Source organism: Camelus ferus, chromosome 22 (assembly GCF_009834535.1).
Source record: "Camelus ferus isolate YT-003-E chromosome 22, BCGSAC_Cfer_1.0, whole genome shotgun sequence".
Classification (NCBI taxonomy): domain Eukaryota; kingdom Metazoa; phylum Chordata; class Mammalia; order Artiodactyla; family Camelidae; genus Camelus; species Camelus ferus.
In genome coordinates, this window is record NC_045717.1 from 3,867,222 (window position 1) to 3,886,890 (window position 19,669).

The window sequence follows — 19,669 nt, forward strand, 5'->3', positions numbered from 1 at the left end:
AAGCAGGCTGTGTTCTCTGTATCAGGAGACTGCGGTGGGGAGACCCAGAAGGCAGATCAGGACGAGGCCAGTTCTGGGAGAGCCCAGAGCAGCGTGTGTGAGTGTGAGAGAGATGGGCTGGTTAGGGTGTGATGTGTGGGTGGGCTCAGTTGAGAATGACCGGGAATGAGGCAGATGCGACTCATAAGCCCTTTTCAAAGGTGGTAAGGATTTTAGTCGGAAAGGGGACCGTGCAACGTCGCCCTGGCTGGCAGGAGGAGAGCCCACAGGTGGAAAGGACTGGTAAGCCCTGTCTTTGGAAGGAGGAGAGCCCGCGTGAGGACGTGCGCCGCACGCTCAGAAACCCCACGTGTGGGTGACGTGCCGCCCTCTTCCCTCCCTCCGACACTGTGGTGCGGTGGAAATGAGGCGGCCTCACACTTGAGCAGCAGAAAGGGATGTGAACCCCGGCTCCAGCAGGGACTGACCTGAACCCACGTTCCTCATCCACGAAGTGGGGGTGATGGATCCCCTTCTCCTTGGGGTGTTAGGAGGATTAAACGCGATGAAGGGTGTCTAGCACGGCCCCGGGCACAGGGGAGAGGCTTCACACACCCCTTCCCCGTGAGGGGGAGCAGCTTCTAAGGAGAACAGGGCCCGCCCGCAGAGACAGGCCACCAGCCCGTCAGCTTTCTGGGCTCTAAAAGCCAGAGCTGAGCGAGCCGCGTTCATCACTCCGGGCGTGGGGGGCGTGGGGGGCGTGGGCGCGTGGGGGGAGGGGACTCATCCATCACCGCCTGGGCGGGGTGGGAGGTCCGGAGGAGGAACGTTAGATCTGCTCTCCGTTGCAGTCTGTTTGGGCCCATGAGGGATATGTGCGCCCGTGAACTCCCAAGTCAGGAGTGTGCGTGCGAACGGGGGAGGGAGAGCAGGAGGAGGGTAAAGCTCCTGTGAGCTGAGGTTTCTGGGGAGGGACAGGATGGGCAGGAGGGGGACTCAGGGCAGGTCTTGAGTCTGGAGGGTGTGAATATCGGGCAGAGGAGGTGGGAGAAAGGGTGCTGCAGGTTGGAGCAAAGCGAGGTGGTGGCAGTGTCCTGGGAGGTGGAGAAGATGGTCGGGGGACTGTGAGATGGGGTTGGGGAGAAAAGAGTGGGGGGTGTCAGGCTCTGGGTGATGCCAGTTTGGACTGGTTGCTGGTGTGGCCTGATGAGTGGAGCAGAGTCCGGCAGACCCGGGCGGGAATCCTCGTTCTGCCACCACTAATTGGGAGACTGGTCAAATTGCTTCCCCTGCATAGTTGCAGTTTGCTTGTCTTTGTAATGTCCACAGTGGCAATGCAGCATATGAAGGTGAGGCGAATTGGCACACGTCAAGTGCCTGGCACGTTGCAGACATTCAGTTAGTAGCTACTGTTGTTACATAGGAGTTAACAACACATCTGTGAGCAGTATCAGTCCTCTTACCTGGCAGAGCTTTCTTTGTCTCCTAAGTCACATTTTGTGCAAAAAAATAGGGGGTGGGGTGGAGTGGGATTTGGAGAAAAGGAATATTTTAATGCATTTTGAAATACCCATTTTTGAACTAAGGCCCCCTGTTAACGTTTAGGGACGCTAAACTGAGAAGGATTCAGCCAGCGACTGCAAATTTACGAGTAGTTCACATGTCTGAAATTGTTGCTGACGTGGAACCAACAAGCTGTTGAACTTCAAGGCATCCAGCATCTTAGTTTTTCATCCCTCAGGAGAAGCAGGCAGAGAGTGACAATGTGCTCGTCTGACCGGCAGTGTCATAGCAGAGTCACCGGCTGGAATGCCATCGGACATCACCACGGTCCCCATGGTTTTACCAGGGACAAGTTGCTAAACTCACCTTGTTTCCTTTTCCCTTCTTGGTAAAGTTACCAGAATTACAGGTCAGGCAATGGCACAGATACAGCAAAGAGTCTGTCAACACATCTCAGGATGTCCTTGGGGACCAGCAGGAGATCTAGGCTGGGCACTGGCTGAATTGTACCTGGTCATCAGCTGTACCCAGAGTGAGAAATAAAGACAACTTGGAGAAAGTTTCCTAAAATGAGATATCACTGTGGAGTTCAAGTTGAAGATGACCAGTCCTGTGATGAAATATTGGACATTCACAATAGACTGCATCTCTGTAATGACAGTTGAAGTGCTTGCTGTGTTCAACCCTTAGAAGAGGGAATTCCTCTTGTTCTCTTTGTAGAGAGGAATCTTTCTTGGGTTGACCAAACATCTGAGCTTCCTCTGAGCACTGGGTCTTGTACAAGAGGAGAGGGGAAAAAAAAAAAAACAACCTGTAACTTGGACCCATTTTACAGATGAGAACCGAGGCTCAGGGAGGTGAGGTTGCCCTGGGTCACCTGGTCAGTGCACTAGTTTGAAGTTAATTTTCTTCCACCGTGTTATGCCCCACACGTGGGTCCAAAATCCCAACTGTTTAGGTTCAGCTCAGTCTAGACGTGTCTTCACAGCCACACAGATGTCAAGGCTTTGGAGACTTCAAAGATTGTCCTCCATAACATTGGGATCCGTCTGGAGCTTTGTGACAAAGTTGATGATGCTGATGGGCAGAAACCAGAGAGAAGAGAATGTGTGGCTTGGTGAAGTGAAAGGAAATAACACATGGACAAGAAGATTTATTCACTGAGTCACTCAACACCTGCCCTGTGCCAGGCCTAGGCTGGACGCCGAGGGTACAGATGTGAAGATGAGCCAGTCTCTGCCCCAGGAGCCCACAGCCCGGTGTGGAGATGGTGACAACACGGTGTGAGTGGTTTCATAGAAGAGGAAGTCAGATCGTGTCTCTCCCTGGCTGAAAACACTCCTGTGGAAGTCCCCCAGACCCGATCTTTCTGTGCTGTGATCTCTAAAGGGTCTTAACGCACCTCTTCTTTAGTGCTGCTCCTCTTTGCCTCATTGCTGGATCTCTTCTTGCTCGCTGTACCTTCATTCAGAGTACTTCTGACCATCAGAAGTTACTCATTTGTTTGCTTGATTTGTGACCATCTCTCCAGCTAAACTGCCGGTGCCTTGGGACCTCTTCTGACAGGTTCGTTGCTTTATCTCCAATCTTAAGCACCACGCCTGGTACTGCCAAGCAGGTGCTCAGTAAATGTGTATTAAATCAATGAATGGATGGGAAAGTAGTAACAGTTTGGGTAGAATGCCAACCAGGATGGTAATACTTGCTTTGAGGAGGGGGGCTGTCGGGAGAGCAGACGAGGGAAAGAATGAGGGTGGTGGGGAACTAAGAAAGGCGAAGCCCTCACTTAACCCTCACAGTGACCCAGACAGGTGGGTGGTATCACCCCCAAGTCATAGTATATGAGACCCCCAAGCGTCACCCCCAGGTGACGGTAAATGAAACAGTCTTAGAGAGCTTGGTTTCCAGTGATGCGGTTCTCAGGCGGGTGAGCAGGGTTGAAACCTCTGGGTGCGGCTCCAAAACCCCAGTCCTTTCCGGTAGGTCAGTTTTTCCTGCCCCTTTCTGTACATTAGAACCACCTATGTTCAGGCCCCATTGTGTCTCTCCCTGGCTGAAGAGGGGAAGAGGGACCCCAACCAAACTACCCCGGGGGATTCTAACATGGAACTCGGTTGAGACCACTGCCCTAAGCTCGCTGTTTCTCCGCTTGTAGAAAGGCGGTGACGTCACAAATGGCACGGGAGTGCCTGGGAGCATGGAGGGAGAAGGCTTCCTGGAGGCGACATTGGAGCTGGTCCTAGAAGGGTGGGGAGGAATCGGCCAGGCAGCCCTTAGAAGAGGTTGGAGGCAGAGGGGCCAGGTCTGGGCACGGCTTGGAGACTCAGACCATCCTGGCCTGATGCGGCTGATGGGAGCAATGGTGGCGAGCCGGGATAGGATGGGCTTCGCTTTAAGATCCTTGTATCAGTGGATGTACCCACCCAAGCTTTTGGAATCTTCTGCCTTGTCTGTCGTGATCTGACCCATATCTCCTCTGGGTGTGGTTACCTCAGGATCCTGGTGGGGCTCTGGCCTCTCCAAGCTCCTGTCACACTGGGATCACAGAAGGAGGTCAGGATGGAGACATGTCCATGAAGGCTTTTTGGTGGAATCAGCTGGACTTTGGCTTGATGACTCCATTTACGAAAGACCAGAACCTGCACAGGGAGCCTATGCCCCTTCAGGCATCAGAGCCCACAGCCCGCATCCTCACTGGTTTGGCCCCATGCAGCTTGGAAGTGCCTGGGCTGTGGTGTCAGCTAATCCCAGATGTGGGCTGCGTGACCTCTTGTCACCTCCCTAAACTTCAGGTACCCATCTGGGCAGCTTGATTTTCCCCCAGGCGAGAGTCTACTCCATCCCGTGTGCTCAGTACTAGGGCAGAGCACAAGCGCCACACGGAGGGTCCAACATCAGAGTCAGGCTCTCCTCACGGCCACCTGTGCTTCCCTGGATTTCAAGGCTGTGTGACAGAAGAGGGACCGGGGAGACAGATTGGGTCCGGCTGTGAAGGGGCCCCACCCTGGTGCGAGGGAGCTCGGCCTAAGGCCTTTCAGCAGGTGAGAAGCTTTAGACGGTTGAACGCTGCGCTTGGGGAAGGCCAGCTGGGGCGGTGTGGAGGTGATGCTTTAGGGAGAGAGTTCCTTGCAGCCGCGTGGCCTAATACAGAGCTTCCCAAGGTGGCCTGCCTCCGACTTTCCCGGCAGGCCTGTTAAAACACACATCCCCAGGTCCCGTCCCCGGAGGTTTTAGTTCCCTACAAGGGGTCAGGGCTCTGAGAATCTGAGTTTGTAACAGACCCCCAGGGGATGTGCTGTTGCTGCCGCTGAAGCTGTTAGATACACAGAGGGCCGGCCCAGGGTGCTACTGGGCTTAAACTTTAGATCTTCCGCATATAGCTAGGCATTTGGCCCTGGCCAAGTTCTCTAACCCATGTGAGCCTCAGTTTCCTCATCTGTAAATGAGATGCCACCCTACTCCAAAGGCGGCGGGAAGAATTCAGCGAGACGACGTGTGTACGCACTTAGCACCGTGCCTGCAGTCGGCATCCAGTAGGTTTTATATTTTTATTAATACCACTGAGGAGGCTGTTGCCGAGATACAAGGGAGAACTGAAGGAGAGGCTGGGCCAGGCCAGTGGCTGTGGGCTGGAGACGAGGGGATCTGGTTTCCTTCAGAGGCTCCAAGCCCTGTGAAACCAGCGCTTGGCTCTAGGTTAAAACCTGCCTGTGGGTCCCTGTCTGGCCACTAGAGGGCAGCAGAGCCAAGGCCGCATGAGGGAGGCTGAGAGCCAGGAAGGCTGGCGCCGGTCCGTGCACTCAGCCTTTATTCCTGTATTTGCGTCGACTGTCCCCCTCCCTCCTTGCTCTGTGTACTTGCTGACGACTCTGGAAAACACTTCGCATCGCAGGGCACCTCTCAGTTCCTGCTTGTCTTGCGGCCCGGGATTAGCCATGGCTGAAGTGTCCCACTTTCTGGCAGCTGTGTTTATTTCTCAAGGGCGCAGGCGGAGCAGAACATGGGGCCTGCGCCCTGCAGCTCAGCAGAGCCTGGTCTGAACCGCAGTTGCTCTTCTGCCAGTTCAAAACTCGGGACCTGTTCCATCTTGCTTTCCTCCCCCGCTCCCCAGCCCTTGCCTGCACCCTTTGATCTTGTGGGTGGAGAAATAAAGGGAATTTCAAATCTTTCACCCATTTGGAAGGCTGGCTGGAAGCAGGGCTTTCTAGGGGCCCGGTAAACAGCGCTGGTCTGGTCGATTCATTTCAGAGCAGTGTGGGTGCACGTTCAAGGTCATAGAATGTGGTGAGGGGAAGAAAAAACCTGGAAGCACTTTGATAATATTTGGTGGTGTACCTTGTGCCAAGCCCTGCCTTGATGAGTTAGTTGCTTTATTCCAAGAGAATAACAAAATGTACCAATGATGCAGCCTACACTTAACTGATCGCGTGGTAAGAGCCAGGCCCTGTGCTGAGTGATTTTCACATATTAGTTCTTTCAACGCTAACAACTGCCCATGAGGTGTTACTCATTCTGAAGACACTGAGATTTGGAGAGTTTACAGTAGGATCCTTAGGGCCAAAGAGTGGTGCTGACAGACTGGGAGTTTGAAATTTGTAGATACTGACAGACATATGTAGACTAGATAAACAAGATTATACTGTGTAGCACAGGGGAATATATACAAGATCTTGTGGTGGCTCACAGCAAAAAAAAGAATGTGACAATGAATGTATGTATGTTTATGTATAACTGAAAAATTGTGTTCGACACTGGAAGTTGACACAACATTGTAAAATGACTATAACTCAATAAAAAAATGTAAAAAATAAATAAAGTCCTCTGATGGACAAGAAAAAAAAAAAAAAGAAATTCCAAAAAAAACCTCACTCCAAAACCCAAACTCCTTCTGTCCGGAATGATGGGCATGGTCAGTTCCACTTTTAGCCCAGCTTTTTCCAGAAGTGGGGGATGTAGACCTTAGGAAGGAGAAGGCCAGGCCTATGACAAGCCAGCCTGTCCAGTGCTCATGATCCCCCTGCACAGTGGACCAGTGAAGAGCCTGGATTTGGAACCAGGTTGCCTGCGTGTCAGTCCTGACTCTGCCACCTACCGTCTCTGTGACCTTGGTTGGGCAAATTCTTTGACATCTGAGTCTTAGTTTCCTCACCTCCCTAGTTTGCTCTGAGGGTGAAGTGAGTTAGTACGTGTCAAGTGTTTAGATCATTGCGTCGCACAAAGTAGTAACTCAGTGGGTGTCATTATCATCATCGTTTTTATACCACTCTTGGTATATCATTGCATCACTCTTATTATCATTCCTTTTAACCATCATGCTATAGTCACCTCTGTGTTCTCAGTGCCTGGCCTCTTTGAGGGGTTGGCAAGTGTTTATCGAATGAAGTAAGCCCTTGGATTCAGAAAAATATTTTCTGAGCTCTGGAGGCTGCCAGGTGCCAGCTTGATACACGAATGGCTCCATTTTGGATCCCGTACTCAGGACCTCCCAGTGGAAAGGAGCGGTCAGATCAGGCGCTAATTACCACACGAGGCACAAACATTCCATGGAGATTCTGATGTGGGTGAGAGAACTTTTGGAGTGAGGAAGAGGCTGGCGGTCAGTTTCAGAAGAGATAGCCTCTAAAACAGGTCCTGAAAGATGATGGAGGAGGAAGAAGGGTGATCTGGGCCAGAGAATTCAGCCTTTAACTTCAACAAAGGGCCATGAATCAAGCTGGAATTTTATTCATCCAACTTGATGAATCCATCAGGCATGTCTGGACTCAGGCACTGAGCCGCAGTGGTGGCTTTGAGCCAGCCTCTGTCCTCAAGTGACCTGGGTCTAATGGGTGAACAGCCAAGGGAAAAGGGATGAAAATTCGGTCTGATGAGGGGCCAGTATTGACTCGGGGACTCTTAGGCCCACGTTAGGGACACTCGGCTCTGACTGGTGTAAGCAGAAAGGACATTCTCATTGGATGTCCTTGGTCTCATGTTCACTGTGGCCAGGGAGACCCTCTGCCCACCCCGCACAGGATGGGGAGCGCACAGGTGTACCAGTGCCCTCCAAATCACAGGGACGGAGGGGTGGTGGTGGGCTGTGTTTGGTGTGATTCCCCAAAGACAATTCAGATGAAGTCACCAGAGGGAGGAAGGAAGAATGGATGTCTAGGCAAAATGCACAGACGTCCACTGCAATTACCACATGGGAGCAGAATCACCCATCAGTGAAGAGCCCTGGCTTGGGGCTCCAGTTCCCGGGGGTGGAACCCCAGTTCCACCATTTACAAGTTGTGTGGCCATGGCTGGGTCACGTCACCAGTCAGTCTGAGTCTCAGTGTCCCCATCTATAAAACGGGAGTGATAGTCCAGCATTGTGGGCTTGAGTCAGTGTGAAAGCACATTGTAAAGGCACCAGGCCAGCAGGTGTCACTGCAATTTGGTGTGGCATGAAGTCTGAAGTCTCTGATCCAGCAAATCGACTTCTGGGTATTTAATCAAAGGAAATGGAAACACTAACTCAAAAGAGGATCTGTACCCTCATGTTCATTGCAGCATTATTTTCAATAGCCAGGATAGGGAAACAGCCTGTGTCCATCGAAGGATGAACGGATAAAGAAATGCAGTATATACATATATACAATGGAATATTATTCAGCTATGAAAAAGAATGAAATCTTACCATTCGCAACAACATGGATGGAAGTTAAGGGCATTATGCTAAATGAAAGAAGTCAGAGAGAGATTTCACTTATTTGTGGAGTCTAAAAACAAAACAAAACAAAACAAAACAAAACAAAACCCCAAACAAAGCTCATAGATACAGAGAACAGATTGGTGATTGTCAGAGGTTGGGGGTGGGGAGTGGGTGAAATAGTTGAAGGGAGTAAAAGGTTCCTGTTATAAAATAAATAAGTCCTGGGATGTGATGTACAGCATGGTGACTATAGTTAACAATACTGTATTGCATATTTGAATGTTTCTAAGAGAGTATATCTTAAAAGTTTATCACAAGAAAAAAATGTAACTATGTATAGTGACAGGTATTAACTAGACTTATTGTGGAGATCATTTCGCAGTGCATACGAATATCGAATCAGTATGTTGTACACCTGAAATTAATATGATGTTCTATGTCAGTTACGCTTAAATTTAAAAAAGAAGTCTGAAGCCTCTGGATTGTTACCTGACCAGGTCTAGGGAACCTGTCCACAGACAGGACAGAGAGCCAAACTCTCCAGGGTTCAAATCCTCAATCTGCCACTAGCTAGCTTCGTTTTCTCCTCTGTGGAGTGAAGATGATCATTCCTGCCTCCCAGGGTCACAGGGAGAAGTGATGAGGTGGTACAGAGACAGTGCCTGGCACATATCGGTCTATAATTAATGATAGATGTGTCCTCAGCACAGTGATTACCCGGGAGCACGCCAGGAGTCCAGGTGCAGCTCTGGCAGGACAGGCCACGTGCTCTGTGAGCAAACAACCGTCCCTCTGGACAAAGGGTGCGTTTGGCCAGCAGCCAAAGGCCCTGGGAGGCTTTGTGTCGCCTGGCCCTTCCCGCCTTCCTTTCTGCTTGAAGTGGGGCCAGCCTCACAGAGGCTCATGTTTCAGTCTTAATTACCCGCCAGGCTCTCCTCTCAGCCTGTGTTTCATTTCCGCCACAAGGCTTTCAGCCAGACAGTTTGAACAGAACCTCAGCTGGAGTGTGTTAACTCTTCTCCCCCGTCCCTGGCAGAGATCTGGGATCAGCGAGGCATCAGGACAAATTGTAAACAAACACACATTTGCTCTGATGTGGCCCCTCCTCCCGTGCCGCAGTGTTATCTGAGATCTGCAGAGCGTCCAATCAGGGGAACGTGAGAGTGTTTGGAAAAAACCTAGAAATCATTGAATCCAGTGTACCCATTTTACAGAAGATGTTCGGTTAAATTGCTCATGTTCACAGAGATAACCTGAAGATATAAGCAGAGCTGGGAATCAGGTCTTCTGAGTCTTAGTCCAAAACTTTTACCACAATAACCTGGTCCTTCCATCATTCATTCGCTCCTTTGGGAACACATATTGAGTATCTGTTACTGTATTCCAGACCCTATTCTGGGCTCGGTGAAGATGAGCTGAATAAGAAGCAGACTCTGCCCTTGAACTGCTTATGAGCTCTCCCCGTCCATCCATCCGTCCATCTGTCCATCCACTATCTGTTCATCTTCTCATCAGCATGCTTCTCTCTCCACTGATCCATGAACACATCCACTTACCTCTTCATCCATTCATTCAGGCATCAATGTTTCTATAAAGCCCCAAGTCCCGGGCTGGTGCTAGGGACCAAAACAAGTTAAATAACAATTTTGCTCTCTAGGTTTTTCCCGTATCCCAAAAAGCTGCCTCTAAGGTATGTGTGACGGGCTCTGCTTGTGCACAAACGGAGACGTGCAGCTCTGCCTCTTAGTTCTGAGAAGGCTTCATTCTGGGGGTGAAAACAGAGCAGCACCTTGGAGAGGAGTCTCCTGTGGGGAAGACGGGAAAGAGCCTTCTCGGCTGCGGGAACGATCGGGGCAAAGGCATGAGGATGCCTGGTGGCTTGGGAGGGAGAGGAATGCCTTTCATTCGATGACTCCTTCTAGGAGTCAACTGGCTGGCCAACAATAGTCAAGACAGGATGTCGAAGGCTCTTTTAAAAGGACCTTGAATACCATACCTGGAGCCAGAATGTCACCCTTGGGCATTTGGAAACCACTGCAGTTTTTTTTTTTTTTTTTTTTTTTTTTTTTTTTTGCGGGGGTAGGTGTTATTTTTAACATTTATTTATTTTTGTTGAAGTATAGTCGGTTTACAATGTTGTGTTACTTTCTGGTGTACAGCATTCTCATGCAGTTATATACACACACATATACAGACACATTTCTTTTCATATTCTTTTTCATTGTAGGCTATTACAAGGTATTGAATATAGTTCCTTGTGCTAGACAAGTCGGACCTCGCTGTTTACCTATTTTATATGTAGTAGTGAATATCTGCAAATCCCAAACTCCCAGTTTACCCCTCCTCCCCTGACCTCTCCCCACTGGTAACCACAAGTTTGTATTCTGTGTCTAGGAGTCCGTTTCTGTTTGGTAAATAAGTTCATTTGTATTATTTTCTTAGATTCCACATAAGAGTGATGTCATATGGCATTTTTCTTTCTCTCTCTGGCTGACTTCACTTAGTATGATCATCTCCAGGCCCATCCATGTTGCTGCTGGTCTTTTTGTTTGTTTTTTATTTGTTTGTTTTTACCAGGAAGTGACTTAGGTCAATGGGCTTAGAAAGATCACCCAGGGCAGCTGGGTCAGAGCGAGGAGACTGGAAATGTTTAAAACTTGTTCTAGCCCCAGGAGAGCTGACATCATGGCCTGAATCAGGGTGTTGACAGTGGAGTGGGACCAGTGGGGTGGGGTTTGAGCGACGTGTGGAGGGAGAATTAATGGAACTTGAATGGGGACTTGTACGTGGGCCTTCAGGGAGAGAGAGGAGTCAGAGGAGGCTTCCAGATGTCTGACTGGGTGACAGGTGACAGCGCCACTTGCTGAGTTCAAGATTGCAGGAGAAAGAAGACTTGAGGTGGGTGGGGAACAGGGACAAGAATACATTTAGTGTTAGATGCGCTGCTTTTGAGGCATCTGTGAGGTAGCAGCAGAGATGTAAAGGAGCAGGTAGTTGTAAGATCTGGGGCTCATGAGAGATGGGCAGTCAATAGAGCGTGGAGTGTCAGCTGCACACAGAGCAGCAGACATAAAGCAGGAACGGAGGCTGGGGCTTAGACCCGCTTATTAGAGGGGACAGGCCTGCCGGACCACAGCAGGCTGTCCCAGAGAGGGAGAGGGGGAGGAGTGGAACTGTGGACTCTGATCACTGTACCATGGTTTCATGAGTTGTTAACATTAGGGGAAGCTGGCTGAAGTGAGGGTATTTGGAAACTCTGTGCCATCTTTGCGACTCTTCCAAAGTGTAAAATTGTTTCAAAATAAAATAAAAAAAAAAAAGACCTGAAGTGGATTATAGTGGACGCAGCAATGAACCATTATTATAAGCATTATCTTTTTAAAAAAGTTTTTTAATATACATATTGACATATAATAAACTACTCATATTAAAAGGCTATGATTTGATGCGTTTTGGCACATGCCGTCTCTCGTGAGAGCCGTCACTGAATCAGGATGGTGAACACACTCATCACTCACAAACGTTTCTTCATGTCTCTTTATTATTTCCCTCTTTACCCCCCTCCCCTCACCAGGTAACCACAGATCAGACTGCATTTTCTAGACTTTCAGATAAATAGAATCATACAGCATGCCCTCTTTTGTCTTGCTTCATTCAAGCTGCATAATTATTTTGAGATAGATCCATGGTGTTGCTTGTATTAAGCAGTTCATCCCTTTTTTGTTGCTGAATAGTACTCCATGGGTTGGGTACATCACAATTTGTGTATGCATTCACCTGTTGACGGCCGTTTGCGTTGTTTCCAGTTTTTGGTTGTTACAAGCAAAGCTGCTATGAACATCTGTGCATAAGTCTTTGTATGGCTATCTATTTCCTTTTCTCTTGGGTAAACACGGACAAGCAGAATGGACTGTATAGTAAATGTTTAACTTCATTAGCATGAGAGTTCCAGTTCCTCCATATCTCCACAAAGATTTGCTATGGCCAGCCTTTTAAATTTCAGTGCCTCTAATGGGTGTGTAATGGTATCTCACTGTCGTTTTAAGGAGCATTTCTCTAATGACTAATGACCTTCTTCATGTGCTTATTTGCCATCTGTGTAACAGCTTTGGTTAAAAGTCTGTTCAAATGCTTTGCCCATGTTTTCAAAAATTGGGTTGTTTTCTTTAAAAAAATTTTTTTATTGAAGTATAGTTGATTTACAATGTTGTGTTAGTTTCTGGTATACAGCAAAGCAATTCACTTATATATATGTGTGTATATATACACACACACACACACCTTATATATATTGTTTTGTGTTTTCTTTTCCATTATGATTTATTACAGGATATTGAACATAGTTCCCTGTGCTATACCATAGGACCTTGTTGTTTATCTATTTTATATATAGTGTTAGTATCTGCTAATCCAAAATTCTTATTTTATCCCTCCCCCATCTCCCTTCTCCTTGGTAGCCATAAGTTTGTTTTTTATGTCTGTGAGTCTGTTTCTGTTTTGTAAATAAGTTCATTTGTATCTTATTTTAGATTCCACACATAAGTGATATCATATCTTTCTGACTTACTTCTGTCAGTATGATAATCTCTAAGTCCACCCATGTTGCTGCAAATGGCATTATTTCATTCAGATTGTTTGTTTTCTTAATGTTGAGTTTTGAGAGTTCTTTACTCTGGATATAAATCCTGTATCAGATATATGCTTCACAAATATTTTCTCCCTGTGTGTGGCTCATAGTTTTATTTTCTTAAAAGTGTCTTTCCGGGAGCAGAAGTGTTTACTTATGATGAAGTCCAATTTGTCAACTTGTCCTTTTATGAATCATGCTTTTGGTGTCAGATGGAAGAAGTCTTTTGATATGCTGTGATATGCAGAGCCACAAAGATTTTTTTTTTCCCTATGTTTTCTTCTGGTGGTTTTGTAGTTTCAGCCTTTACATTTCAATTATTGATCCATTTTTGAGTTAATTTTTTATAGCTGTGACAAGGATGGATCCAAGTTTGGTGTTTGGCATGCAGATAGCCAGTTGTCCCAGCACCATTTGCTCGGAAGGCTGTCTCTTTTCCACTGCATTTCCCTTGAACCTTTGTCAAAAACCCATAAATGTGAGGGCCAATGTCTTGGCTGTCTCTTCAACTCCTCTGATCTGTGTGGCTACTTTGATGCTGATAACGATGCTGTGCTGATTAATGCAGTGTTATAACGATTCTTGAAATCAGGGGATCTTAGCCCTCCAATTTTGTTCTTTCTTTTTCAGAGTTGTGTGTGTGAATTCCAGCTCCTTTGCATTTCCGTATGCATTTTATTTGGCGGGGAGGGGAGGTGATTAGGTTTGTTTGTTTGTTTGTTTGTTTATTTAATGGAGGTACTGGGGATTGAACCCAAGACCTTGTGCATGCTAAGCATGTGCTCTACCACTGAGCTACACCCTCCTCCCCAAGATGAATTTTAGAATCAGTTAGCCAGTTTGTACAAAAAGCTTTCCACTATTTTGAAATGGATTGTGTTGAATGTATGGATCAATGTGGGGAGAATTGGCATGTTAATAATATTGAGTATTCTGACCCAGTAACAAGGTGGAATAACTCTGGGTTTGCCCTTTTTCCCTTGAGTGCTTTAAATTTGTTGCTCCACTGTCTCTCTTGCCTGCATTGTTCCTGATGACAAGTCTGTGTTATCCTTATCTTTGGTTTTCTATATGTGACGTGCTTCCCCGCCCCTTCCTTCCCCCACCCAGCCCCCGTTTTCAGATTTTTCTCTTGTTTACTGCTTGTGAGCAATTTTTATTACGATGTGTCCTTGGTGTGGTTTTCTTGATGTTTCTTGTTCTTGGAGTTTGTTGAGCTTCTTGAATCTGTGGGCTTATAGTTCTCATCAAACTCAGAACATTTTGGATGTCATTTCTTTAAATATTTTTCTGTCCACCCCCTCTTCTTCAGGAACTCCAACTGCATGTATATGAGGGCCCTTTCAGTTGTTGCATTGCTTACTGGCACTCTTTTAATTCCTGAGATTTCTTTTTCCTCTCTGCATGTTCCGTGGCAGGCAGTTCCTATAACTATATTCTTGCAATTCACTCATATTTTCTATTAATCCCATCCAGGATATTTTTTATCTGACATTGTAGTTTTCATCTCTAAAACTTCAGATCTTCTAAAAAAAATCTATCTTCCATGGCTCTTGTTAACTTTTTGAAACTATGAAATATTTAAAAATATAACAATATAATATAATGTAATACTATATTAAAATATAATAATTATTTTAATGTCCTTTGCTAATTCTAACAACTGTGTCAATTCTAAGTTGCCTCTAGTTGATTTTTCTTCTTATTATGGACCACATTTTCCTGCCTCTTTTGATGCCTAGGTGCCAAACTGTGAATTTTACCTTGTTGGTTGCTGGCTATTTTAATATTTCTAGAAATATTCTTGAGCTTTGGAAAGCTGCTGAATTACTAGTTTTATTTGTCTGTTTTTGTGAGTTTGTTTTTTGTTGTTGTTTCCAAGATTTGCTCCATGGGACCAGAGCGTGCAGAGTAGAGGGTTAATTGTTCAATCCTCCCTCATTATGAAGGCAAGACCGCGAGTGTTTTACCAAGCTCTGCAGTCTGGCTGCTAGGAACCGGCAATATTCCCAGCCCAACGTGATGACTGCCCCTCTTACCCTCCAGAACATTCTTTCTCCCAGCCCCCTCACACCCTGGCATGCGCTGCTCTGTGCTCTGCTGAATGATCCAGAGACCTCCAGAGTTTCCTTTCTCTCCTCTCTGTGTTTCCACGCTGCATCCTGAAGACACCCAGGTCTCTCCCAGTTCTCAGCTTTGTCTCCTCAACTCAAGTTGTCTGCCAGCCTCTGCCGTCCTCCGCACTCCCCGCACCGCAGCCGGGGTTCTCAGTCCAGGCAGTGAGGTCGCGCATTTGCAGGGCTCACTTCGTTTGTTCTCTGCCTCTCACAGAGATCATTATCCTTTGTTGCCTTACGCCGACTGTCTTGAAAACTATTATTCCATGTTTTGGGGTGTTTTGTTTGAGGTTTTTTTTGGTTGTGTCAGAGGAGAGAGTAAGTTTGTTCCATCACTCCTTCTTGCTGGAAGCAGAAGTGTGTATTAACTTTTTATTCCATTATGTTTCTTTCAAAACCCTCCCTGGAAACAACCTCCCTTTGTAACAACCAACAGCTTGAGTAAATGTGTTATCGTCCTGTGACTGCTTGGCTTTGCACAGCAGGCCTGTGACGGGTGCCAGATCATCCCCATCTTACAGATAAGGGAACAGAGCCTCAGAGAGGAGAAGGGACTTGTCCAAAGTCACATGGGCCATAAAGGCTTAAGCCACATCCCCACTACACGGTGCTGCCCTTGTAGGTCCCAGGAAGAGACGCAGCGCCACGTGAAGTAAGGGTTGGTATTGTTAAATTGTTATATTGTTAAAAGTGTTTTGGAGGAAGGGGGAATGAATAGGTGGGGTCAAGGTCATGGGGCTAGTGAGCCTGGGGCAGGAGAGGTCAGGGGTCTCAGTGAGTGGTTTTCCTACGGCAGCTCCCCTGACGCACTTCAGAGACGGGGAGTGTGCCTTCTAGCCAGCGCATCCCGCTGGACAGGAGAACTGGGCTTTGTGCTGGAGCTGGGGGTCTGGAATTTGGCCTCGCTTTGTGGACAGCCTTGAGAAGTGGAGGGAGAGGGGAGAGAGGTGGGGACTGGAAAGTACTGATACTCCGTTGGAGGGGGTGGGAAGGGAGAGGGGAGCACCAGAAGGCTAGGGGGTGGGCTTGTGGGAGCCGTGGGGGGAGGGTGTGGACCAGGGGGGCAGGGGCTGGTTCCAGCCATTTCCCAGTGTCTCCTGCCTTGTGCGATTCTCCCTGCTCCCACCTTCCTCCGAGTGAGAAATAAAGGTGGAGAAATAAAATAATGAAGCCGTGAGTAGGTGAGGTGTTAGGAAGACAGCTTGTCAGGGTGGGCAGCACAGATGACTGGAGGGTGGGGAGGGAGGTGGTGGGAGGCAAACGTGCAGATCCGAGCTCGAGAGACTGGGTGGAGGGGGCCCAGCCTGGGTGTGCAGAGTGGCAGGTGGGACACTGGAGGGTGACACCCCAGGGACAAGTGCTCCCTGGGAAGACGGTGTTATGCTTTTTTCCTGGCCATGGGGGAGGCTTTGGAATGTTCTTGGAGAATTTATTTTTAGTGCAATTCCCTTTTCACTTTTTTTTTTAAAGGATGGAATGGAATGTCATACCTACCATTTATTAAGTGCCTGTTGTATGCTCGGAACCCGTTTCCTGTGTATCAGCTCAGTTCCCATCACACACAGTGACTCTCTGAGGTAGAGACTATTACTGACGCCATCGACAGGTGGGGGATCTGAGTCTCAGGGATGTGGTGGCTCACCTGACACTTTCTGCTTTGATTTATTTATTTTAAATGAGAGAGATGTGCATGGGAAGCCAGAGTCTGCTTAGACAGAACCCGTCTGAGGGTTTTTGTTTTATTATTTTTTTTTTTCCAGGATCTGCTCTTCAGTTTGGCGAATTTGGAGCAGGGTAGGGGTGTGGGGTTGGGAAAGAAATAAGGTGTTGGAGACACACCGGATGCCCAAGGGACAAGGAAATGCCATGTACCTGGTCACAACAACCCTGCCTGTAAGTATCATCGAGATGGCTCCTGTTACCTTGTAAATCCAGCACTCTCCCCAGCTGGGGTTGGGAGTTTGGCCCTAGCTGTTCCAGGCATGTATCCCATCTCCCTGGCCACAGTGATTGCGCCAGGCATGAGCATGTGAACCAAACCAGGGCAATCACATCCGTTCCTGGGATTTAAAAAAACCTGGAGCTGACAACTCTGTTTAGCCCCTTGGCATAGTGTAACTATCATCTGAAAGACACATTCTTCACCCCGAGACGCTGAAAGAATTAGACAGGCAGAGAGAAGCAAAGAAAAACAGGAAGTTCTAATGACATTTCTCCCTTCCCAAAGCCCTGAGTTTTGTTTGAAGAGCTCTGTGGCTCTGGGAACACTGACTCCCTCGCTCGGCCTGGCCTCGGCCACTCAGCACGTTTTATTCCCCAACTATAGAAATTGCCAGAGATGGTCCAGCCAGGATGAATTAAGGACATTTACTAAATTCTGGGGCACAGTTTCTCTTTCCTGTTGGAGAAGGACTAGGAAGCAAATAGCTACCCAGTGCGTGTCCATCTGGGGCTCAGCAAGTAAGGCGGTGTTGGGATGAGGTCAGCGTTTATGGAGGAGATGTGAGCAGAGACTCTGGATCTAGTTCATGGATCAGTTCCTCCCTGAAGCCCATCTCCCCAAGGATCCTGTAGATGGAGGACCCGTACATCTCCTCTATGGTTTGGGTGTCCCCACAAGCTTCTCAACTGACCAGTTAGTCCCGGTGCTATTTGGGTCCTGGTTCCAATCAACTCAGAAGCCGGTTCCACGGAGTCTCCCCTGGCCACTGTCTTCTTGTGTGAACCATTATACTTCTTATTTTGCTTCTTTCTTAAAAACTTTAAATGTTATTTAAAAACCCTTTAATAGAAACTTAAAAACATATAGAGAAGTAGATAGAATACTATAATGCATGCATTCTCAACCAGGATGGAGGTAGGGTCAAAGGGTGGCAAAAATTAGTTCTTGGACAGAGGGGGGAGTGAATCTTAACTATTACAATTTGTGGTCCTCCAAAGGGCCATGTACATAGACAAATACACAGTATATCCTTGGTATTAAAATTTCAGAGGTGGAGGAATGATTACGAAATAATGTCTAAAAAGGCTTTTAGGGGGATGGTAACGAAAAACTAGGTTGAGAAACACAGGTGTAATGAACCCCATGTAACCACTTTTCAGCTTTGACAACTGTCAACTCATGGCTAATATTGTTTCAATTATTCCCCTTCTAGGCTATTTTGAAGCAAATCTCAAATGTCACATAATTTTATCCATAAATATTTCAGTACGAATCTCTAAAAGAGACTCTAAAAAATGTACCCACATTGTTACTACACTTAAAATGAAAAATACTTTAACAACACGGAATACCCAGTGAGTGTTCAAGTTTCTAATGAGATGTCTGCATCAGATCCAAATCAGGATTATTATAATTGGTTAATAGATTTCCTTGGCCTAGTTAACATAAGGTTCCCTGTGGTTCTCTTTCTTTTTTCTTGCAACTTATATTCGAAGAAACTGGGTCATTCACCTGTAGAGTTTTTTGCAGTGGGTTTTGTGGATTGCAGTCTTGTGGCATCATTTAACATGTTCTGCTGTGATTTAATTTGTTAATCAGTTTGAGATATGGTTGATATAAAGTAAACCGCATACTTTATGTAATTTTATAAAATTTGACATGATCTTAGGAGGAAAGTATTCAGTCTTTCAGTCTTTCACTGTTAAGTGTAATGTTAGTTGTAGTTTTTTGCAGATGCTTTTTATTAGATTGAGTAAATTCCTTTATATTCCTAGTTTTCTGTGAGTTTAAAAAGATCAGAAATGGATATTGAATATTTTCAAATGCCTTTTCTTTCTATGAAAATTATTATGTGGTTTCTGTTTTTGAGTTTGTTAATATTGTGAATTATATGGATTGATTTTTCAAATATTAAACCAACCTTGAATTCTGGCATAAAATCCAGTTGGTCATGATATGTTATCATTTTAGTATATTGCTAGATTAAAATTGCTAAAGTTTGTTGAGACTTTTAAAATATCTATGTTTATGAGAGCTATCGGTCCATAGTTTTTTTTTTTTTTTCTCCACAATGTCTTTGTCTGGTTTTGGTATCTGGTAATGCTTGCTTCATGAAATGAATTAGAAAATGTTACTCTTCCTCAATTTTTTGGAAAAGTTTTTGTAAAACTGATTTTTTTATTCCTTAAATGCTTGATAACTTTCACAGGTGAGGCCCAGTGGACCTAGAGTTTTCATTGTGGGAAAGTTTTTAACTACAATTTCAATTTCTAAAAATATATATTGGGAACTATTCTCTTAACTATATCATCCTGAGTTTTTGTGGTTATATCCTTCAATGAATTTGTCTACTCCATCTAAGTTTTCAGATATACTGATATAAATCGTTCATGATATTCTCCTATCCTTTCAGTATCTGTAGGACCTGTAATAGTCTCACTTCTCTCTTTTTTGACTTTGATAACTTTTTTTTTTCCCCTAATCCATCAAGCTAGAAGTATCAATTCTATTGATCTCAAACAATTAATTTTTTCTTTTATTGTTTTTCTCTGTTATTTTTCCACTTTGTAGTTCATTGACTTCCACTCTTTATTATTTCCTTTCTTCTGCTTATTTTGGTTTTAATTTCTTTTCTTATTCTAGTTTTATACCCAAAATGAACTCACTGATTTAAAGTTTTATTTTCTAAAATAGACACTTAGTGCTATAAATTTCCCACTAAACAGTGTTTAGCAGCCTCTCATAGATTTTGATATGTTGTATTTTCATTTTCATTCAGTTCAAAATACTTTCTAATGTCTTTTTGATTTCTTCTTTGATCCATG